Source organism: Python bivittatus, unplaced genomic scaffold (assembly GCF_059951505.1).
Source record: "Python bivittatus isolate LINGU-HERP-01145 unplaced genomic scaffold, Pbiv_v1 ctg000330_np1212, whole genome shotgun sequence".
Taxonomy (NCBI): Eukaryota; Metazoa; Chordata; class Lepidosauria; order Squamata; family Pythonidae; genus Python; species Python bivittatus.
This window is the reverse complement of record NW_028277058.1, coordinates 21,815,775-21,841,641: the sequence shown is the minus strand read 5'-3', so window position 1 is coordinate 21,841,641 and position 25,867 is coordinate 21,815,775. Positions and strand designations below refer to the sequence as shown.

Below are 25,867 nucleotides of genomic sequence, written 5' to 3'. Positions count from 1 at the left end.
AGAAAGATTTATTGATTCAGTTTCATGAACAGGAGTTTTGAGAAGCTCATAATAAAAGTCAACATTTTTAATAAAGAGTATCATAAAGCCTTACTAAGGAATCTTTTAATTCCCACTGATTTAACCATGTCCTTAAATCTCTCTCGCTGAAATCAATGGGATTTAAAGATGTTTTACCTCCAGCTGACCCATCTGCAGTGTTGTTTTAATAATGTTCATGTATTTTTCCAGGCTCCTAGAATGATTTTATTTTTAAAAAAAATCACAATAAAAAAAGAAAAAACAACACAGGGGACTGGAATGCAGTATTGATGCTGAACACTGAGGCTGCCTTTCCTGTAAGCAGCCCATCCCTGTCTTCCTTGGCTCATCACCACCACAATGTCACTGACTGCCCAGTGCCCATCATGTACCATCTTCCCCCAGTCTCAACCAATTGCCCAACAGGTCCCATCATACCACCAGAGATTACAATCCGTTCAACAAATTGGCTAATCCCAATTTTTAGGATGCTTCTGCCTCAGACTCAGAATCCCCATCTAGATTACCAGCTCACATTCCTCCCCTCCCATCCAACAAACTCCCACACCACACCATACCACACCATGCCATTGTTTTTCATCATTCTTTTGCCCCCCTCCCTTCATAATTAGTTGGCTAATATTACTTGTAAAATAAGTATATTACATATTATAAAATATGTAATATATATATTTTAAGCAAAATGAATATCCTTTTATTTTTATACTTTAGCTCTGCATAAACTATAGACAAAATTTACTTTTACAGGAGTGTAGCCAAAATTTTTATTCTGTGTTCTTTTAATCATTTTGTAAAACACAAAAATGGAGAGAGATGGGGGGGAGGGGGGGAGGGGGGAGGGGATGAATCTAATGTGTGTATGATTTATTCTTTGGCATAATTATCCTTTATTTCTACTCTGTGGTTTAAAAAGGAATGAACTCATAGAAAAAGAGAAAGCAGCTGAGTCCTTAGCCTGGAGTTACAATTGCTAGTTTTCCTTCAAAGACATCATTCAGAATCCAAAACTAAAATTGTTAACTTTCTCAATAAAACATTTTCACAAAAGGTTTGTAGAGAATTCATATAATTAAAAACAAATAAGAATAGTTAGCCCATTTCATACTGTGGGGACCCCAATGTACAAGAAACATCTGTTTTCTCAACTGTGTGCATCTCCAGAACTATGAGATTTGTCTAAATTGTTTGATTTAGATAGATTACTAGGCTATAAATTATTGCAAGCAACTAATATTTACAACTGCATTGTCACCTCCCTCAAGAATCAATTACAGCAGCAAATTCTTATAAAAAAGAACTGGAAACCGCATTCAGAGCTTGTTGTGCAAAATAATCCTCTTTTGCATTGCATTCAGAAGATCAGACAGGCAGGCAAATGCAAGCATTTAGAAATGAAACCCTAGCAACTTCCAGGAAGAAATGGCGGACTGAAGACGGCTCCGCAAAAAACAGAGCCAATGACCGCAGCGGAATAAAGAGCCAGCGAATAGACTGGCTCTTCAATAATTCCTCTCTGGCCAAGGAGAGGACTTCAGATCGCCCACAAATGTTCCAGACAGTTGCTTCTCATGAGGAGAACCAAGACAGTGGTCTCTGGTGGGTTTAGAGCTCTGGGAGATGAGGGAAGAGCCATCTTGCTCAAACCACAGTTGGCGCCTTTGAAAGGACTCTAAGTTTTCATACTTCTTTTCTAATCACTTTCTGAAATTGCTTAACTGCTTTTCAGCTATTAGGAACCTTTGGATCAACACGTTTTACAGCACTGGGTGAGTTTCCTTCAATATTTAGTAAAAGAAGTTTTAACTACAAGTTTAAGAAATATATATATTTCTTAAACTTGTAGTTAAAACTTCTTTTACTAAATATTGAAGGAAACTCACCCAGTGCTGTAAAACGTGTTGATCCACATATATACACACACACACACACACACACACACACATACATACATACACATATACATATATATATACATATACATACATACATATGGAATAAACAGCAAAAGGGTGATTAAAGCTTTGATTTTAGAAAGTTACAAATGGACTAAGGGTCCAGATAAATTTCAAATAAGATTTTGGAATTAATTATAAAGAATCCTTCCCATGGGAAAATACTTTTGTTTTTCAATTAAAAACATTAAGATAAGACTAAAATACTAGATGGAACAAGAAGGAACTAAAGATTACAATTAAAGGAGAAGAATACTCAAACTCGAGACAGAGAAATGCCTCTTCTACTTTTAATTCTCTAGAATCTAACATTTTCAGAGGCCTGTTGCTAGCAGATCCTGGTTATACCATAAACTTTCCAGACATTCATCTGCCACCTATATTTTGCTATTTTTGACAATATTTTTGACAGGTGGTCCTCAGGTTACTACCACTTGTCTGCAACCATTCAAAGTTATAATGGCACTTAATGAGGGGACTTACAACTGGTCCTTGGAGTTCTGGTCATCACAGCATCCCTGCAGTCATGTGATCATGATCCAGGCACTTGATGCCCGGATTGCAATTACACATCGCAGTGAGCCATGGTCACGTGATCACAATTTCCAATGTTCCCTGCTAGCTTCCCACAAGCAAAGTCAGTGGGAAGCTGGCAGAAGGTCGAAAGTTGCTCCCGCTCCAGCTGATTTTTCACCCACCCACACTCAGTAGTGCTTGCCCATGGCACCCCCTGCCCACTTGCACTCCATAATGCCTGTCCCTGACACCCCCTGCCCTCCTATGGCAGCCGCCTGCACTCTGTAGCACCTGTCCATGGCACCCCTGACCCCCATGGCACCCGCGTACCTGTTCAAACTCTATAGTGCATGCCCACAGCACCCTCCACCTGCCTGTAGCTCTCACCTGCAGCTCTTACTCACCAGCCTGCTTGCCTAGGGACTCTCACTTCTTCCATAGGAGGAGGAAAAAAACCCATGGGATACTTTCAGAGCTTCTTGTTGTGTTAGTTTTTCATCCAAATGAAGTTTGGATAATGTGCAATCTTATACTTTTAAATACCACTAATCCAACCAAATATGTATTTCAAATTTCCAGTGTTTTTCAGTGTTTGAGTAATGCTGGAAATGGCTGGAAAGCATGCTCAGTAACTTTTTGCCACAAATGAAATCTAATAGCTATAAAATCTCCACTGAAGGGCAGATCCCCAATATGATACAGTTTTATGAAGGAGCAGGCAATTATTTAAATACCATAATCCCAAACCACTACTTTAAAGTCAAAAACAGAACTCTGAAGTCAGAGGTAAGAAATTTGGACAGATCTTTAAACATTATTGAGAAGTGATTGTTCTATATCAGGGTTGTCTGACCTGGTGCCCCAGCCCCATTTATATTAAATTTAATTTTCATAATTCCCAATGAGCATGGCCACATTGAGAAAGGGAGCGTTCAGAGGGGTGTTCACGGGTGGGGGGGAGACATGAGGATGTAAGCTGCAACTGCATGATCAGACTCTTTTAAAGGAAATGAAACCTCATCCTAAAGAAACTGAACCATAGCTCTCTGATCAGGTTTAATGTCCATCTTGATTGGATTGAGTTTCAATTTGCTGGTATTCCAAAATTTGGATTAAATTGGAGAAGATTAGATTCAGCAATACTGTTATTGCAAATAGAAGCCTTTTAGATATTTAAATAGGACACAATCCAGCCAACAGATACAAATTAGAGGAATTTGCTGAAGTTTTTTAAAAAGATGTAAGATTTCCAAAATTTTTGAATGCTGTTTCTGGCTGCTTTTTTTCTAGGAAAGAATGGAATTTTGGACAAAAATTGAAATGTATGCAATATTCATTTGTATACCACCCTTTACTGATCTAACTTAATTTTGTCATTTCAAAAACATACAATACAGTATCTTGTTTGGTGCATTTATTTCACATTTATTAAACCGACATAGTGTTTAGTTGAACAATTACATTTAGCAACTGAATTTATAACAAAAAAGTAAAGTAAGTATATAACAAAATAGATAAACTGCAGAACTCTGAAAAACCTTGAACCTCTTAATTCTGTCAGTTTTACAAGTTGGAAAAACAAAACTGAAGATATGAGAAACATAAATATAATAAAGAGCTATGCATTTTGTTCTTGCACTAAAGAATTGGACTGCACTGCACTGCTCTGTAGTGATACTTATTTACCACTTTATGTATATTTATACTACATAAAGTCTTTGTATTAGATTGTGAAAAAAGAAGTCGGGTTTTGAGTGTTCATATCACATAAAGATAGTTAACTTGGAAGGCAGGTATCTAATAAGAAAAGCTAATGTATACTTGTATTCTTATTAAATGCTACTATCATCTGTCTGACCTATAGGTCATTGAAGTCATGTAAACATTTGCATGATTCTAAGTAACAGGGATACAGTATACAACAGACTATAGAATCTAAGTATATGATGCTTTATACTGTAGTTGTACACATGTTGATCAAAGCTGAAGTAACTACCTTCTCTATCAGTGATCAAGACATTTTGTTTAAATGCAAACTTGTTATGTATGTTAACCACTACTTTTCTTTAAACACAGAATTTAGAGAGAGGGAACCCACCATAAATATTCTGAAGCACTATTTTCCATTTTGCATGTTGAATGCCCTATTTGTTCCAATTAGTGCTCAGAACATTTGAATGGCTCCATTACAGCAAACAGTAGTGACTTGCTGAGAAACTAAGGCACAGCCTTATGCAGGATGTAAATTCTCAAGAAAAGAACAACTACAATCTTCAATTTGCCAGTGACTTTTAGTTTCCTCTACACTTACAATTTTTTTTAAAAAATCATTTATTGTCATGCTATGCTAATAATTTTTTTCTTAATTTTAAAAATACCAGTCATTCTTATCTTTAAGGAAGCAAAGGATTGCAGCTACAAGCAATTCTAACACAATATAATCAAAACTCTTATTGTTTTTAAGCTCCATGCATGAAAGTTCAGATTTATGGAAATAAACTAACAAACCAAGAGAAGTAGAAGCAAAAAGAGGCTAAAATATTGCAGGCAAAGAGGGGCTGTAAAAGTGGGAGAGGAGAGCCCATGGCAGCAGCAGAGAGGAAACTAAACATCTCACCTTATAAACAGACAACACATTCCCTCTTTACTATATTTTTGTCCTGCAGAATGGGAAGAAAGGTTGTGGAACGTAAATAACAGTAGGAAATCTCACCCAATAAATTGCTTCATATTTGAAGTGGAAGGACAGGAAGCCATAAAACTGGCCTCTTTTCTACCTCACAAAGTATACAGGAATGTTATTTCTGGAGATAAACCTTAAATGAAACTTGCACACATACTTAAACACCATTATGTTATTCTCTTTCAGGGCATTTATGATTATGCAAAGTTCAGAAAAAGAGTAAGAAGCAGTAAGCTAAAGAAATTAAAGGCAAGAAATAAAGGGGAAAAAAAACCCTGATCTAACTACAGGTAGTCCTTTAGCAACCACAGTTCCGGCAACTTGGTTGTTAAGCAAAGCAGTCGCTACAACCACGCTTACAATTTTACTTCAGCTCTCCTTTGCTCTAGAGGGTCAGAAGGATACTATCCCAAACAGCCAGGTAAACCCAAATGGCAAGGAAGTCTGGAACTTTACTCACAAGGAAGCTGGGTAAAAGGGCAAATGTTGTACCTCTTTTCCCCCACTCCCCTGCCCTTTGGAACACTCACCCCGGCACTGGGATAATTAGCAAGAAGAGAATTAGTTTTTGTATTTACATTCATTGCAGAGGAAGGAATTACAAAAGAGTAAGCAGGCACACAATGGGGAATACACATAGAAAAGAATGTGCTAGCACCAGCTGTTTGCCTAGCTAGCTGGCAAGCTACCTATCAGGCAAAAAATAAGCCTTCAGTGTGAAACTGATTAGGGTCTTGTCAATTTCAGGCAGCATCTGTGAGCTGGCCCAGCATTCTAATCAACTAATTAAGGTGACAGCTGAGCTTGTTAACTTGCAGTTAGTACTTTTTAGGAAGGTACCCTGCTGTGGAGAAAAGTAGCTGGGGGAAAAGAAAAAATTGGGTCAGGCACATGATAACACATACTGACTGTAATGGCAAACAGGTGACTGAGGGAGAGATGCTGAAAAGGTCCTAAATGTGGGCATTGGTCGCAAAGTTATTTTTTCATCATTGTCATAACTGCGAATGGACTCTCTCTGAGGCAGACACTAAACAAGGACTGACTGTATATCTACTTTACAATACTGAAGCTATATCCAGTTCAACTATTCCTAATATCTATACTTCTCCATACCTTTCTATCCTGCTAACCATTCTTCTTCCACCACATCTGTATAGTGATTAATACATTGCTTTCTGTTCTTTAAATCTCTTAATTCATTTTTAAGCATCTCATCAATATCATCCAACCATCAGGGCCGGCTCTAAACTAAGGCTGAGTAGCTACCAGCTTAGGGTGCCAAACTGTCAGACATTATTGCCATGATTCATCTTATACTTCAGCTCTATGTTAATATATACAAGTAACAGAAATAAGATTAGTTAAGTTGCTTTGATCAACTTTTGACATATTATACAGATGATGGGAGGAAACTTAGCCCTGTATCAGGGATTTCAGAATTCTGAACAGGTGAAAGACAGAATACAAAAAAATAATCAGAACTGCCTGGCATATTTATTTAAAAAATAAAGAAGATTTTCTTTGAGTCTTTCTGTAATATAGACAATACAAGAGGCCATAGTCACATATTCTCAACCAGATTCATTTTGCATGAACAGATGCATTCAGGAAACCGAATATTACAATATTTTCCCTCAGGTAGCAAAAATGTTGATATGATTCAGTATAAAGGTTCTTTGTTCTTTCAGGACTATGATATTAGAGAGATAATTTGCCAGTGGAAATTCTAAATTAATTAGCTAACAGTGCTTAAATCCTTTTGGAGTTAATATCTTAGACACACTAAAAATCATTTTACTTCTATGAAATCCCATTGAAACTAAGAATTCAAAGAGAACCCATAATAACCCATAATAAGACTTCATTTTTTTCTTTCAGAGACATCCTCCATATGCAGTGAAAGTCAAGCAGTAGAATTAGTGAAACAAGATAGGCTGGATTAAAAATTAATTTGAGCACCATATTAAATAAACAAAGACATGAGCCATGAGCCAGGCCCCCAGTGTACTGTTCTATTTAGTACACTCTTTAGTAATTAGAACTTCTGCTCCTGTAGCCTTCCGACTTGGTAATGACCAAAGTACTACTCTAACTTCATCTTCTAATACTATAAATTCTTTTAAATAGGGAATATCTTCTCAGATATGTTGTAGAGTAGTGACACCTCTACTGTACAAAATTTCAGTTTATTCCTTCTTTTTAAATTTTATCTTTCTTAATCAGTAAATATCTGTCTACCGGCATCCTTTAGCATACCAATTAGAGGAACCTCTTTCTGAATTCAAAGATCTTTGGGAAGATTTTCCTTGTTTTTCCATCTTCAGTGTCTTTACATATGTCATTGTAATACCGCTTCTTGTCTCTTCTAACACCTTTCTGAAATTCATTATTAAGTTCCTTATTGAGATGTTTGTACTTTTAGCTTTGGCTTTTCTTCTCCTCTTAGCAATTTCCACTATTTGTCCTGACACTCAATTTGCTTTTTTCTGTTTCTTGGTCTTTTGCAGTCTCTTCACATTCCTCCTCAACAACTTCTTTGATTTAATTCTACAGTTCCTCTGGTTCCCTATCAATAAGGTTCAGGATTTCAAAGCAATTTTTGATGCACTTCTTGGAAACGGTGATACACAAAAACAACTTTAAACTGCTCCACTATCTGAGGTAGAGATTAAACAAATAATTTTAAAAATGGCAAGTCGTAAAATACTAGGATTGGATGGATTTTCTATAGAGAGATAAAACACTTATAGATCCTTTGGTGCCAAAACTCTGTCAATTGTATGATGAGATACTTGATAAGGGAATATTATCTGAGGCATTTAATCAGGCTTATATTGCAATTATACCAAAACTAGGTAAAGATTATACTCAATGTGCTAATTATCATCCAATTTCTCTGATTAATGTTGATGCAGAGTTCTTAACAGCAGTCCCAGCAAATAGATTACAGCAAGTAATACCGTTCATTATTAAGAATGATCCAGCAGGGTTTATAAAATCTAGGCAGGCAGCTGACAACATTAGGTTAGTTGTAGATTTGAATAAAAATAAAGACAAATTTGTAATTCTCTTCTCTTTAGATGCGGAAAAGGCTTTTGACAAAATACATAGACAGTACATATTTGCTGTATTAAATAGGTTTGGATTTCCCTTGAAATGTATAAAATGGATTAAGATATTATATGAATCACCTATATCTAAAGTAAAGGTTAATGGTATTCTTTCTGCTACTTTCCCATTGTTTAGAGGAACTAGACAAGGATGTCCACTTTCACCCTTGCTTTTCAATATCTGCATGGAATCCTTGGCTTGTGTTATTAGACAACATAGAGAGATATACAGAGTATTACATAATTCAGTTGAACATAAGCTGGTATTATTTGCAGATGACATTCTTCTGTTTATTACTAAACCTCATACTATGTCAGGCGTACCCCAAGGAACTCCAAGAGACCATGTAAATTCAGTCCAGCAATGTTTATTAGCTACAACCTCAAGCAAGAATCTTCCCAGACTGAAACCCCAGTTCCCAAGTAATACCAGCCACAACACTGTGAATTCCTCAGGGAGGTGCCAGTCTCATCCTCTTATCTCTCCCTCTTGCCTCAGAAAATAAAAGAAAATGTTTTTCTCCCTGAGTCTGGCCTTCATAATTCCATTCCATCACATACTACTATTCCAGTATTGATGCAAATGATAGATGCCTTTAGTAAAATAGCAGGATATTCTATTAACTGGTCCAAATCGGAATTGATGCCAGTAGGTGAAAATACCCATCCATTTAAGAAATATCAATTTCGTACTTGTACCGAATCCATTAAATATTTAGGTATGTGCATACCAAAATATATAACTCAGTAATATCTAATATAAATAAATTATGTAAAGAGGTTTCTTTAGAGTATGGATAGATGGGAGTCATTAAACCTCACCCTTTGGGGAAAGGTGAATGCTCTCAAAATGAATATTATTCTCAGATTAATTTATATTCTGAGAGAAATTCCTGTTTAAATATTTTCAGAAAATAAATTCTTTGTTTAGAAAATTTTTATGGGGGTTCTTCAATTCTGAGAATATTATTACAGAAACATGCACGAGGGAGGATTAATGAGGGAGGATTCGTTCTTCCAAATCTGGAACTATATCGTCAAGCTTACCTAATGTCAAGTATTAAATAATGGAAGTCAACAAATGGTGTATTTGAACAACATTGGAATATAACATATAGCCTCTTTGGTTGGATGGATAGTATTAGGATCTAAATACAACAGAACTCTAACATCTTTGGAGACAATTATGTCAGAAAGCTATGGAATGGAATGTCTAATAAAAAAAGATCTGATTCTTTTTCCATGCTAAATTGTCTCTATGGGGAAACCCAACATTAAGAATTGGGAGAAAGATGGTGATGTGGAAAAGTCAGATGGAAGCAGGGATATTTACTCTGGACCAACTGATAGATAATGAAGATGAATTTTTAACATATGCTATGTTAAGAGATAAATATCCATCAGATGTATTCCAATGGCAACATCTACAACTACAACATTTGTTAACAACATTGTTGGGACCAGCAGCATTTTCAGCTTCTGAGACACCCAAGTTACTAGAACAACTTGTTAAATCCTTTAGAGCTAAAAAACCTACTATTAGCTTTTATATATATTTGTTATCAATAAGTCAATTCGATATACAGATGTTTAGGGATGAGTGGAATAAAGAATTAGAGGTTTCTTTATTGCCTAGACAATGGGAGAATATCTTAACTTCTATAGCAAGAATGTCAATGGATCTTAAACTATGCCTTACACAACAAAAAATAATATTTAGAATTTACTGGACCACTATGCTTGTATAGAAAAGGATTGTCAGAAACAGCATTTTGTTAGAGATGTAATAAGGACAATGCCTCTTTAAAGCATATGTTTTTACAATGTCCTATACTTACTAAGTTTTGAGAGAAAGCAGTGGACTATATAAATATGATTGTGTGACAAAAGCTGAAATTTTCAGAGGATAATATTCTTTTGAACTATATACCTAGTACATGGAATCTGACATCTTGACAACGTAAATAGAATCTCCGCGCCCTTACTATGGGCAAAAGACTGATATTGCGACATTGGAAAGATAAACGTATGGCCTCATTTAGTCAATGGATTGAAGACCTGATTACACTTCCTACTTATGAGCAGATTGCCTATAGACATAGACAAGTATAATGAAATATGGGACTCATTTTACAAAATACAGGAGGTTAGTTTGACTTGGAACTTGCATATGAACTATTATGATCTTTTCAGCACAGCCCCTGGTTACATCTTTTCTGTTATAACTGAGCTCTTCCAACTCCTTGTACAATAATATAATCAACTGGTTATTGATTATTGGGTCCTTAGTCTGGTGATGTTCATGTATGTAAATGTCATTTTCATTGTATGATATGTTAAAAAGAAGAAATAATAGGATTGGCAGAAGTTGCTAAGCACTCTCCTGCTTCATTTTTATTTCCTAAGCATACATTTTCTTCCTTACTATTTCTAACTTTGGCACTCATCAATTAGTTGAATTTGATTCAGTGACTAGTGTGAAAGAAACATGTTGGAATAGTTTGATTATTCAGAGAAGATAAATACGGATCTAATCATCGAACAATTACATGAAGGAAGAGTGAATGTTGTTGAAGGAAAGGGGAATACTGAGAAAGTTGTGGTTGTATGGAGTTACTGTGATCCTCTTCTCATTCTTTTTCTGCACTTTAAGTAACTTTGCTTAGCCCAAAAGAGAATAGTACAATGGTGTGTATGAAAATGCAAAAGCAAGTAAGCTTCAGAATGGTGTAATTCTTCTATTAAAGTGAGATGTTAACTAAGTATAAGTTACTTGAACAAAGAACAAACTGATGATTATATACTAAATCATACCCACTGAGAATAATAGTGCACGCACAAAGATTTGTTAGTCTGCTTCAAGGCAGAGCCTCATTTTGAATCATTTTTGGAACGTTTTGGATATATGTCTTTCATTGACAATAATGAGAAGAAAAACCCAAATAATAGCTATTACTTTTCAGTATTTTGTCAGAACATGATGTTAGATTTAGGCTTCACATATGTAGGCACTGAAACTGCTTCATATATGCTGCTGCAGTTTCTTTCCTACAATCATTTTAATCAAAGAGCACTAATAAAGTGGTGCCCTAATTGAAAAACTAGAGCTATCAGTTAAACTATTAATAGTCCTTCCACACCCTAACCTAGACTTTCTGTTACAGATACCTTGAATGAATCCTTGAATGAATTTCAACAGTGTATCAAATTGGGCTTATTGGGTACACTTAAAAATTACCCTCCAAAGCTCTGGGACACCCAAAGCCCAGTTCAGTTCAGTTTTTTTTCCCCCCTCCAGTTTAGGCTTTTATCCAAAGCAGATAAGTGAATTTTATTTCTTTATCTGAGTCATTTGTAAACCACATTTCAACTGAAAAGGTGGATTGGTTTAAAAAATGCAGTACTAATTAATTTTAAAAGAAATATAGTATTTTATAGAATTCCATAACTTGAAAGACATGACCCAAACAAAGACAGAAAGAAATACGAAGAAAAGAAAAGTCAGGCAGTTGTTATGGTACTTCTAATGAACTCTGCTGGGATAGAAACAGTTCAAGGAGAAGAAAGCCAAAGGCATCAGGTCATTCAGCAAAGCCAATGGAATGGCCTCATATTTTATTGCTTCCTCTACTGCAGTCTGAAGAAATTACTGCTGCTAGTTGTCTATTAAGGGAAGGAAAGCTAGTCTCTACTGAAATAATCGAATGTTCCTGCTGTCTTCTTATACGTCTGCTGCACCCTGAGGGAAACAACATTGAAAATTTGAAGTCATACAGTATGATGCAGTGGTCAGGCACATTTTTTTTTGGCCCATAGACCATACTTCTTTTAATTACATTCTCCTTCCCACTATGAATATAGTGTGTGTGGTAATGATATCAAAGACTAGCAAGGGCTTAATCCTACTATTTTTCTTATTTGGCTGCCAAATTTCTATGTTTTGGCACTGAGTTTCTGAATGCAAAGAAAATTATTAACAGAATTTGTAGAAATCTACAAACATTTACTATGCTTAATTTCATCTCCACTTCTTTTATACTTACTGAATCTCTAAAAGAATGCTGTACAGACTGAACAAAGGCTTTCAAAATTGACTGATATATAAAATAGAAATACTTAATTCCTTTTGGATTTTTATTCGACTGTATAAAAATGAGAGAAAGTTGTCAATCCATTTTTATTTATTACTGATTTAAAACAATTCCTAGGCACCCTTGTGTTTTGTATGGTTATATATATATAACTGCCCAGAGTCAATGGGAGTTGGGCAGCATATAAATTTAATAAATGTTTGTTTTAGAATTATGAATCTGAAGCTCACCTTCACAACTCAGATTTAATATAACTTCTTCATAATGCATACATAATTTGGAAGGATGAATTACCCTGTGATCTGTAAAAATGTTTTGGCTCATAATCCCATATAACTATTAATTTAAGCTGTAGTCAATATATGACCAAATGTTTAGACTACATGCATCAGACAGGTGCATTATGCAACCTTTCAACTGATTATTCACTTGCAACATTCGTAAGAAATATTTGTAAAACTTGCTATATTTCCTTATTATCTTGAAAGTGCATCTATTTTTATCAGATGTCTAAAAAAAGTGATACCAAGCAACAACATGCTTTGCAATTAGAAAATCCCAGATCAAATTTCTAACACTGTAATTATGGAACGAACATACATACATACATACATGCTCTTTGGAACATCCTGCTCCCAGAGGTGCGATTGGCCCCCACACTCCTGGCCTTCTGTAAGGCTTTGAAGACCTGGTTCTGTCACCTGGCCTGGGTGGGGTGGGAATACCTCAAGCATGGGAATGGCTAGCCCCATAGAGGCCTTCTGCCTTCAGCCTCAGATTTTTTCATCCTCTTGGACTCTCTTTCTCCTTTTTAGTAATGTTTTTAATTAAGGTTTTATGTATTTATATATTTTATGTTTTTAATGTTTGTTGTGAATCGCCCAGAGTTCCCCCATTGGGGGGAGATGGGCGGTTGAAAAATTTAATAAATAAATAAATATACATACATACAGTCAGGTCCAGAAATATTGGGACATCGACACAATTCTAACATCTTTGGCTCTGTACACCACCACAATGGATTTGGAATGAAACAAACACAATGTGCGTTAACTGCAGACTGTCAGCTTTAATTTGAGGGTATGTACATCCAACTCAGGTGAATGGTGTAGGAATTACAACAGTTTGCATATGTGCCTCCCACTTGTTAAGGGACCAAAAAGTAATGGGACAGAACAATAATCATACATCAAACTTTCCCTTTTTAATACTTGGTTGCAAATCCGTTGCAGTCAATCACAGCCTGAAGTCTGAAACGCATAGACATCACCAGACGCTAGGTTTCATCCCTGGTGATGGTCTGCCAGGCCTCTACTGCAACTGTCTTCAGTTCCTGCTTGTTCTTGGGGCAGTTTCCCTTCAGTTTTGTCTTCAGCAAGTGAAATGCATGCTCAATGGGATTCAGGTCAGGTGATTGACTTGGCCATTGCATAACATTCCACTTCTGTCCCTTCAAAAACTCTTTGGTTGCTTTTGCAGTATGCTTTGGGTCACTGTCCATCTGTACTGTGAAGCGCCGTCCAATGAGTTCTGCAGCATTTGGCTGAATGTGAGCAGATAATATTGCCCGAAACACTGCAGAATTCATCCTGCTGCTGTTGTCAGCAGTCACATCATCAATAAATACAAGAGAACCAGTTCCATTGGCAGCCATACATGCCCACGCCATGACACTACCACCACCATGCTTCACTGATGAGGTGGTATGCTTAGGATCATGAGCAGTTCCTTTCCTTCTCCATACTCTTCTCTTCCCATCACTCTGGTACAAGTTGATCTTGGTCTCATCTGTCCATAGGATGTTGTTCCAGAACTGTGAAGGCTTTTAGATGTCGTTTGGCAAACTCTAATCTGGCCTTCCTGTTTTTGAGGCTCACCAATGGTTTACATCTTGTGGTGAACCCTCTGTATTCACTCTGGTGAAGTCTTCTTTTGATTGTTGACTTTGACACACATACACCTACCTCCTGGAGAGTGTTCTTGATCTGGCCAACTGTTGTGAAGGGTGTTTTCTTCACCAGGAAACGAATTCTTCGGTCATCCACCACAGTTGTTTTCCGTTGTCTCCCAGGTCTTTTGGTGTTGCTGAGCTCACCAGTTGTTCCTTCTTTTTGAGAATGTTCCAAACAGTTGTTTTGGCCACGCCTAATGTTCTTGCTATCTCTCTGATGGGTTTGTTTTGTTTCTTCAGCCTAATGATGGCTTGCTTCACTGATAGTGACAGCTCTTTGGATCTCATCTTGAGAGTTGACAGCAACAGATTCCAAATGCAAATAGCACACTTGAAATGAACTCTGGGCCTTTTATCTGCACATTGTAATTGGGATACTGAGGGGATATCACACACCTGGCCATGGAACAGCTGAGAAGCCAATTGTCCCATTGCTTTTGGTCCCTTAACAAGTGGGAGGCACATATGCAAACTGTTGTAATTCCTACACCATTCACCTGAGTTGGATGTACATACCCTCAAATTAAAGCTGACAGTCTGCAGTTAACGCACATTATGTTTGTTTCATTCCAAATCCATTGTGGTGGTGTATAGAGCCAAAGATGTTAGAATTGTGTCGATGTCCCAATATTTCTGGACCTGACTGTACATATATATTTATTATTTGCCTTTTTGTAATATCACCATGGTGATATAATATGAATAGACAAACTATAAAACATGTAAACTGATAAAAAATAGAATTCAATTAAAGCAACATTACACCACTCAAAAAAATTTAAAAAGCTAGACTTAAGCATAACAGTTTATACTAATATAATGCATATTAGTTCATAAATATTATCTTAATAGATTAAAATATATCTGTAGAAATAGGAAATCCAAGTTTTTCATAATGTATGTTTTCATATTTCTCTATTATATCTCCCCCACCAACCTTTAAATTCTCCATTATCACCACAGTGCAAAATATATATTGTTTATTTATATGCAAACTTTCACTGTGGAATAATTTTATATATGCGATTACAACATTATATTTTGAAAAATATAGAGAAAAGCATGGAAAAGAATTTATAATAAAATAAATTGGTCTAAAATCTGACACAGAAACCTAAGCATGCTTAAATCCCCTGAAATTGATTTGCCTCAAACCTAGCCATACTTAAAGCAGAAATAAAAGGGATTATTGCTGCCTATACTATCTACTGCCTTCAACAGATTCCAAGCCGGTATTAAGCAAAGGAAATTGGAGACAGAGAAAAGAAAAAAGTAAATATGACTGATCTGATTTCTAAGCCTTCCTTGCTTCCATTATATCCATATGCTACTTCATACACAGCCTATTGTTCACCAGTTCTATCCAACCACAACTTTTTCAGTTTTCCTTATAGTGTCAACATATTCATTTTGTTAGATATTTATTTTGTTATTTGACCTCAGTATTTTGCTCTGGATGACCAAACAACCTCACCTTTTTTTTTCTTGCACTAGTCACTGTGGTATTCAATCCATATTCATTTAGCACCTTTTCATTTTAACAGTATCTCTGCTTCTTTGACCGCTTAGTTCTTGTATTATCCAATCCCACTGCATTCAACTTACTTTTACATGTGTAAGAGGATGGCCAAAATCATTAACCTATCTGCACACAGGCATATGCCTTCCTGGAAGGTGAGAAGTGGCGCTGATAATTTTTAAAAGGGACATGGCACCAGTCGATTGATACAGAAGAAGGAAACATTGGTATGGCTTACTTGTGGTGGTTCTAGATAAAAAAAAAATAAACAGAAAAGGAGAAGAGAAGAAGTAGAACAAAAGAGGTTCAGCATCTGAAAGCTCAGAAGAGAAGGTGGACAAAGTGGTGAGATGAGGTGCCTGCAATAAAGACAACAAGCTGATAGGGCCCTCACTGAAACCAGGTGGAGGAGAAAAGTGAGGAACATGTATCTGTGTGAAAGGAAACCATCCAGAGACATTCTAGAATGAACCCAAAAGCAGCTAAACAACTTATGCAACAGTCTACAATATACTGAAGCTATGTACTGTGCATGCTACATGATTTCCTACCCTTTGGGCCGAACTTACCAATTTTGATTGATTTGGGACAATTGTACTCAGACTGCCTGTTGGAGTTTTGATACTTGGACTGAAGACACTGCTATTGCCTGGCACCCTGCAGCACAGAAAAAAGTAAAGCCAGATTTACAGTAAATCAAGTGCAACTATAGGAAGAGTTCCTGATTTATGATTGGGTAGTTTACTTCCTGCTGGAGCACTGTTAGGCTGTGAAATGCAGAGAAAATTGAGAGATTAATGGAATATTTATTCTGAAGGATGGATAAAAAGTCAAGATAGCACAGATGTCAGAGGTACTCTTGACAGGCAACTTGGAGCAACAGAGCAAACCACAACTGCCAATATACTGCATGGTAAGAATAAAATTGGTCAAATTGCTGATGATTGTCACCAGAGCACTAGTCAGTAGCAGGAGTGGAGAGGACCTGAAGGTGAATTTCCCATCTACACACAGATGTGTTAGTAGTCAAGACATATATCAGGAAGTAAGGCATAAAGGGAATAGCTCCAGTGAGATAATCTGAAATTAACTACTGGTGGAAGGATTTTTTGATGGTGGACAGAACCATGACAAGGAGCTGACTTATGTGTTTGCCCAGAAAAGTGGGACAGTGATAGCATGTCTATAGTACACTGAAATCACAGCTGTCACACACAACATTAGTAGAACATCACAAGCTCTGACTGTTATTAGCAGCATTTAGTATACAAATGTCTGAAACATACAAAATCATGGCAATAGTAGGAAGGTTACAGCTCAAGTGGAATCTATCACTGCTCTTATGAATTGTTTGTTTGCTTGCTTATAACACTGTAAATCAGGCTTCACTTTTTGCCTGAGCTGCAGGGTAGCAGATAGAAGCAACATCTTAATTCAAAGTGTCAGAATTTATGAAATGACAAACTTGTGAGAAAAGAAGGGAAAACGCTGCATAGTTCACCCAAAAGCCATGATATAGGAGCAGGGGATCTGAGCTCCTGCAATGCTGTTGTGTCATGGTGGGGCTCCTGCCAAACAATTCAATGGGTCTAGAAGGTTAATGGAGCTCTGTGCAGGCACATAACCCATTTCTATGAATCACAAGATTATAATAAAGCTTTTTTTATAGAAAGGAAAAGTAAAGGATAATACATTAAACATATCCAGCATTTAAAAATACTTTTTAAGTTATTGAAATAACAAGTACTAACAAATGTGTTAGCTTAAACTGCTAACTTATGTGTGTAGAAGCAGAAGATTTATATCATTTGCATGCACTGGATAATTTTAATGCTTCTCTAACAACTCCACAAATGTCCCACTCATATCCCTTTCCTTGTACCAAACTATAACCTCAAGAAATAATTTCTACCAATGGAAAGTTGGATAATATGTGCAAATTCATCCACTGAAAATCAGGACATGTATTTGTTTAGTAAATGTGAATATATATATATATACACACACACACACACACACACACACACGAAGTAAAGTTAACACGAGTGAGTTATGCTACTTCTACTAAAAATAATAATCCACTAGATTACATATCCTGAAAGAAACTTTAAATGTGCTTAAAAAAAATGCATGCAGAGAGAAAGTATTAGTGGCAGAGACCGTTTTAAATCAACCTGACTAACAAAAGCTAATAGCTATCTCCAGCCCTTTGGAGTCTTTCTTTGGACAGTTACACCCAGGTGTCTGGTACCAATCAGGATGACATAAAAATAGCAAAATGTGTACACTGACAATACTGTGCAAAACTGGTCCTTCATACTTGTGTTCCAGTATCAGACACAGGATTGTATTAATATACAAATTTTCTTGAACCCCCAGATGCCTATGTCTGCAATGGAATTTCACTTGAAAGTTTCATCTCTATTCTTCCATGCCACAAATCAGTTGTGTGATTTCTCAATTTTACAAAAATGCAAGAAATAGGTATATTACATTTATAAAGACCTTCATTAGTTATCAGTTCAAGATATAAATGTGGCTAATATGATACATGGGTGATAATAATTACTGGTATATGTGCACAGGTAATTCAGGCATGTGGACAAATGAGCCAACAATTTGAGTACCATCCTTTATGTACAGCATAATGCTGTATCCCTCTATCTCATATAGATCACAACGGATGATGGAGAAAGAGGACAATAGCACATGAAAGTCGAAGATATTACTGATGACTGTACTTATACAGAGAAAACATGTCAGATTACTAGGGCCTGGAAATGGGTGCCTCCCATGGCTCAGGTTGTATGGCTAAAGTAGAGGTAGAAACTAAGGAAATAGCAACCCTAAGTGTTAATACGAAGCACACTAGGTAGATTCCCATAGGCTTGTTTCCATGAAAGCATAGGTGGGAATGTTTGAACAATGGATATGTGAACTAGACTCTTGGGTGTGGCAAAAAAAAAAAATTATTGTTACCCTACTGAGTGCAGAAACAAGGCAGTGGAAGATATTGACAGGCAGAGCACAGTGTAGCATACCAGCTATACTATCATTTTATAAAGCAGAGGTACATAATCAGAAAAACCATGCCCACATGCAGTCTTGAATATAGCCCCTAGAAAGTATCAAAAGTTAACAGTATTTTTTTAATGAGTTAGAAAGGGAAAATTGTTAAGGAAACTGTAGAGTGGTTGTATTAATCACATGTCATTTCAGTTAACACTAAACACTATGAAATAAAAATTCATTTTCATCCTGGCTCATGGTACTTGTTGAAAGATAGCCTCAACATGCCAAGAACAGCTCAGAAAAATGTTTCCACCCTTGGTGCAGTATAATGATATCAGTGGTGGGTATCAGACTGTCTACTGCCAGTCTCTTTTCCAAGCATGAAATAAAGCAGCAGTAGCTTCCATTCTTACTATTTGCAACCACTACAGATGTGGAAGGAAAAACTCAATCTTTCTCCATCTTAAAGGACAGCATGAAAACAGCCTGTACAAAAGCGGGGGCGGGGGGGTTATCATCCTGCTTGACAATGCACACGTGTGTTTGTTTTGTATAAGGGACTGTGGATACATGATAGGCATTTCCTTTTTAAAACAAAAACAAAAACACAAGATATTAGCCTGGAGGTAATGTACCCACATAATTTGGTACTGTACCCACAAACATGGAGTTAATTCAGGACACATCCACTATCAAATTGTGAATACAGAAAGAGTCTGCCCTTCTCAACCTATATATTTCACCTTTTCTAAAAACTCTCAGATAAAATCTCCCATCACATCATCCAAACCATAGTTTAGAGAAAATTATCTTAGAAATTCTTAATGCTAAAGTTCTACCTGACCTGAAGTAATAGTCCTTAGATACCAGGTTTTAGAGCTGTGGTCATTATTTCCCATCAGAATCTGACATCCAGAAGTCATAATAGTTTCTGCTCAAGAAAAGATGTTATTAAGTTAACAAAAAGGCAATCACTAGCAGCCTTACAAGAAAGGTAACTCTCCTAAATCAAGGCTGAGAGCTCTAACACTGAAGAATAAAAGAACTCTAATGAAGACTGTCTTTGGTTCAAATACTTTCAAAAGATTTGGTCAGATTTTACTTTAAGCACTTAACCCCCTGGAAGTAGATAAAGCATTTCCAGAATACTCTCAAGAGACTGCAGACACTCAAGCAATACATGTTTTTAGTCATTCATCAAAGCTACACAGATTTCAGATTAAGCTTTCAACCATCACTTTGTTCACATGTTTGAATTTTCAGGACAGAAACTGTTTTATCTAATTATACTTAAATAAAATATAAGTGCACTTCTATTCTTTCAGAAGTTGGGAGTGCTCCATTCCCCAAGAGGTAGTGAAAGAATCACACACAAGCTTTGTTAAGTTGGAAAAAACCTAGGTAGCTATGTTTGTTACGCACAAAAAAAAAATGGATATGCAGGCATTGTTTAGATGACAACTATGTAACTAATTAATAATAATTGAATTGATTTCACTTGAATAGAATATACCCCAGATCCTGTGCTCCTCCTCCTTCCAAGTAGGGAGCTATTCACCAGCCAGTTTCCACAATACCATTCTCTATCAGTCAACATTCAATATTTCTTCCTTGTTTCTCTCTCTCGCACACTTTCAGGAGAGCCTTGTGTAAAGTGCAGCCAAGAGCGATTAACTCTAAGGAAGAGAGGTCAAGTCCAATGGCTTGAAATCCTGAGGAGGAAAGTATCTAGGAAGCATGGAAAGCCTCATGAATATCTCTCTATCACTAACAATTCATACAAGGAAAAGTGGGAGAAGTCTAAAAAGTCCAGCGTGGATAAACACAAAGCTCTCTAAAATGCTGAAGAGAAAAAAGGGAAATGTATAAAAACAAGGAGGGGCACATAACCAAAGAAAATACAAGAACAGTATAAATACACAAGAAAAATTCCAAAAAGTGTAGGAATTATATCAGAAAGGCTAAATCTTAGAATCAGTTGAAGCCTGTGAGAGATGTCAAAAACAACCAAAAAAGGCTTCTTTCTGTATGTTAGAAACAACAAAGAATGTTGGGAAAAGAAAGTGGTGAATTAACAATGGAGGATAGCAAGAATAACTTCTTTGCTTCTATCTGGCATCCATTTTGTCTCAGATGGGAAATGGAGCCCTAGCTGACCATCATTATGCAGCTGTGAAAAGAAGGAAACCATAGCTTAGGATGGATAAGGAAAGGGTAAGAGAGAACTTAGTTTAAATGAATTCAGGTTTCCACAATAAGATGGATTACACCCTAGCATACTAAAGGAACCAGCACAGATGACTGAAGAACCACTGGGGACTAGCAAGGCTTCAGAAGACTAGAGGAAAGCAAGTGTTGTCCTCAACTTCAAGAAAAAGATTACACTCCTATCAACCTGCCATCTATACTGGCAAGGTCCTTCAATGGATTACTAAACAGCTTGTTTGTGAACACTTGAAAAGGCATACTACAATTAAGAGGAACCAGCAGAAGTTTGTTGCAAACAAATTGTGTCAAACTAATATTATCTTCTTCTTTGATAGAGTTACTAGTTTAGTAGACACAGGAAATGCTGTAGAGCTAAACACAGTGTACCCCTAGACCTTAGCAAAACCTTTAATAAAATGGCTAGAAGATACTGTTAGGTGGATTTACAACTGGCTGAAAAAACATACCTGAAGAACCCTTGGTAATGGTTCCACTTCAAGTAGGAGGGAAATATAAAGTGTTATGTCCTGGACCTTGCACTATTCATTAATTTTTAATCAGTGATGGAGGAGAGAATTGAGTGGATGTTATCAGATTTACAGATGACCCAAAGCTGGGATGGTTGACTATACTTTAGAGGAGAGAGAAAGAAGGTTCAGAAAGATCTAGACAGATGTGAGCAGTGGACTGAAATGAATAGGATAGAATTTAACAAAGAGATATCTAAAATTCTATATTGGGTAAAAAAAAAAAAAAGGCACTTGAGTAGGATGGAGGAGACCTGGCTTGGCAGTAGTACACATTAAAAGGATACAAATATCCTTGTAGACCACAAAAAGCGTTCCAGTCTCTTCAGCAACATTTTCTAGAGACCTGGAAAGCTGACACAAGTCTTTCTGACCTCTTCTAGGTTTTTCTTTTGCACATTATCTCTGAGAATAACCTAATTTATTCAATTTTAATAAAAGAGTTCGGTATCCCACCCCTGTATGTATCCACATAAATTTGAAAGGGAGAAATCAGAAATAATACTATAGCTTCTAAAGTGTTCAAGACAGTGGTTGAGTAATCAAGACAGCTTGATTAAACTCTTTATATCCTTTCTCTTGGCTTCTGGCACAAGACTTTTTCGTATTGAAACATTTCATGAGGCCCAGTCTTTTAACAAAGTTTTTGTACGACAATAGTAATATTCTTAAATAAGGCTGAATATTTCCTCCAATTGATAACTAAATACCTGAACTTATCTTACTGGAACTGAAAGAGTAAAAGAAAGATGTACTGTATTAAATTACAAGAGTATTTATGTTTGTACAGGCTCATATCTCATTTTCATACAATATGTTTGCCACAGAATAAACTAAAAAAAATCTTAATAAGAAAATATTTTAAAAGAGATCCCTGATGGGATTTTCTTTAGTGAATGGTGATATGTGTGCCCTTTATTCTTTATTCTTTTCCACGCTTGTCTAATCCAGAGTTCCCCTGGAATAGCAGCTTCTAGCAATTATTATCTCCAACTAGCATATGTCTCTACAGTTGACCAAATTTTCATAATATGTTTGATCCTTGCAATAATGTTAGAGTACTCCCTGATCATTCTGATAGACAGGATATTTATATACCTAAAACATCAATAAATTAATTCAATTAAAAATGTTGTATTCCTTCACACCACAGTCTGAATTCTTTGAGGACAAGAATGTGATTCTCAAAAACAGATTGATATTCCCCATGTCCTTTTTCTCAAAACAAAACACACAAAAGAATTATCATTTGAGTGTAGGTTAAGTCGCTTCTAAGTTAAAATTTAGTTTTCATATATTATCCATAAAAATTATTTTATGCAATTAATATTCTATAGATTAACTAGAATATTTTTAGGTCTGAAAAGTTACATCCTGTTCTTCTGATTTAAAATATATTCTTTAAATGCAGAGCATAATTCTTAAGTTATTTTTCCCTATTTCTCTGTCTGAAGTAGGAACCATTACCTGTAAACAGTTACCATATACTGGTTTAGGTAACCAGATATTCTAGGTAGGTATTGTATCTACTATATTCTGATGAGGTTCAGGAACATATTCAGAAGGGGCCAAGCTGCAAAACTCCACCCCTATCCTTCCCATACTGAGAGGCTAAGTCTGAAGCAGTTTCTGTTTGTAACCTGAATGCAACCAAAATCATCTGCATTATTAGAATTAATCATTTTATCCCCAATAAAGCATGTTCCCAATCAACCTTCCATTCTCTTTTAAGCAAATATGTTCAGAATTCCTACCCAGATTTCCTTGCTCAGCATGGGAGCTTAGAGGGAATGGCCAGCAAGTATGAGAATATTTTTAACATATTTATTGTCCCCATAAAAGGGACAAAAAAAAAAAAGCATAAAGCTGAACCTCCTTAAGCATCAGTTTTATAGAAGCAAATGAATCAAATAAGATATATATTTTTTTTGTCCCTTTGAATTATTGTTGGGTCCTGGCGATTGCCTGGACAAGTCCTTGCAGTTTTCTTGGCAAGATTTCAGATGTGGCTTGCCATTGCACTGCTTCCTACAGCTGAGAGAGACTGACTGGCCCAAGGTCAGCTGGCTTTGTGCATAAGATAGGACTAGAACTCACAGTCTCCCGGTTTCAAACCTGATGCCTCTAGACTACACCAACTGGCTCTCTTTATACAAATAACATGTATATTTGTTATATATATACATGTATATATATATTTGTTATATATATATCATTATATATATATATATATATATATATATATATATATATATGATGTTGCTCAATTTGAAAAAAAATGGAACATTTATTATATTCTACTTAGATAAAATAGTTGTTGTTTTAACCTCAGTGAAATTACTATGCCACAAATACAGAGAAATACTTTACTGAAATGAATGTGAGAAGTTATTCTGAAACTCTAAACTTCACCACTGCTTCTCACATTCTTATTTAAGAAAATAGGACGTCACAAGAAAAAATGCTGATTAAATATAAATGACTGAAAAAAATTCAACATCCAGAAAGGATCATGACAGCAATCTCCAGACCAGAAATAATTTGGTAAAACTTGTTTTGCATATGTTATCATGAAGAAAGTTTTCTCCAAGCAGGTGTCCTTGATTTGTTTAAGATGACAACAATTGTATGTTAAATATCTGGATTACACCAGGTTGGAGAAGATTAACTTAAGAAGTTGTTCAAAGGCCCTATTTCCAGGCTTATGCTTTAAAAGTTTGATATGACACTTTGAATTCATAAATGAACATTTATTACAAGACAAGCACTTTGAACTCTGTAAATTATAAGGAAGTTGATGAAGTCATCTTAAAACTGGTAAAATGTTTTGACTGACAGTGCTAAACAATAATTTAGGTGCAGAATCTATGCACCAAACATAGCTATAAGTAGCTTTCAAATGCAGTCACTATTCCAGACAGCCTAACCTTGATATTACCAGAGCACAGATAACAGAAGGGAGCCTAAAGAGGTCAAAGCTAGTATATATCAGTTACAGCTGATAAAAGACATTTCTGCCATAGTTTGATATTTAAAAGAATCAGAAATCCAACTGCCAATTTGATATATTAGAACAGGCATGACAGCTGTAGCTCTTCAGATGTTTTCGAATTAAAACATGGCAATGAGGAATTCCAGAACTATCAACATCTGAGTGACCACAGGTTCCCCATCACTGCATCAGAAGGACAGCAATCTCATCAGAATAGATAAGACATCACTTTTCAGATTAGGCAAACCATGTATTACATAAACATTTATCTGTATAACTGTTGTGCGGAAAATCTATAATGCAAAATGCCTTGAACTTAGGAAGCAGTATAAAAATACACTAAATAAATAATTAATTTAACTTGATGCCTTCTAATAGTGCTGAGGTTGCAATAGTTAAAATTTCTAGGGAATATGACTGGGAATTTTAAGAATTATATTCCCCAAACAGCTGGAGGACCCTGGAGAAAGGTTGTCTAGAGAATACATTGAAAGGCTACACTTAACTGAAACATAAACAATGAAACTGTGATAATAATTGTATTAGTTATCTAAAGTTCTAAATATAAATTTCTTTTTTCAAGTTACAAAAATACTATGTTTCTGACACTGCTAGTAGATTTTTTTTCTGCCTCTCTAAGACTCAGTGCAATTTTATGACCAACATTTATGAACAAAAACTTATGCATAGTACATATCAATCTCCAAAGTGATAAACCACATTTTATAAAAATGCTTAAACTGTCCATTTGCAACATTACCAATCAGTGTAATGTCTGCCACACCATTAGTCATAGGTTAAGAATGATGGTATGATGGTACCTGGCAGACATGTGTTTTAAAGAAGGAAGCTCTGAATTCCAGAACAAAAAAGCCTTGGGGTTGAACATCAGAAAACACCTGTGATCAGGTAGGTCCGCTGAATAACAGGTTTCCTAGATCTTGACCCCATAAGTATGGAATATGCAATAATTACACTATGTGGTTTTGTTTTGTTTTTCCTTGCAGATGAGAAAAAAGCATTAGTAAAAATAAAGAATATATAGTTTGGAGCTTTGGCTCAATGAACTATGAAGTAAGCTTGAAGTAATTCACTTCAATAAGCTGTGTGCTAAATTTGTACTTTCTAATAGATGTACTATTAAACTATTATAATAAAAGTATTAAGAAGAATATTGATAGAATGAAAGTTTCTTATCTTGCTCTTACTTGCCACTACCATCAAATCTGAAAGATTCTCCACATGATCTGTGTGACGTGCA

General features: G+C 35.9%; 1 protein-coding gene across 1 annotated transcript in view; it reads right to left on the bottom strand.

Moving 5' to 3' along the window:
• The window catches only part of TRHDE (thyrotropin releasing hormone degrading enzyme), a 259,991-nt gene that overhangs the window by 170,765 nt on the left and 63,359 nt on the right, over positions 1-25,867 (bottom strand). The window lies entirely within an intron of this gene.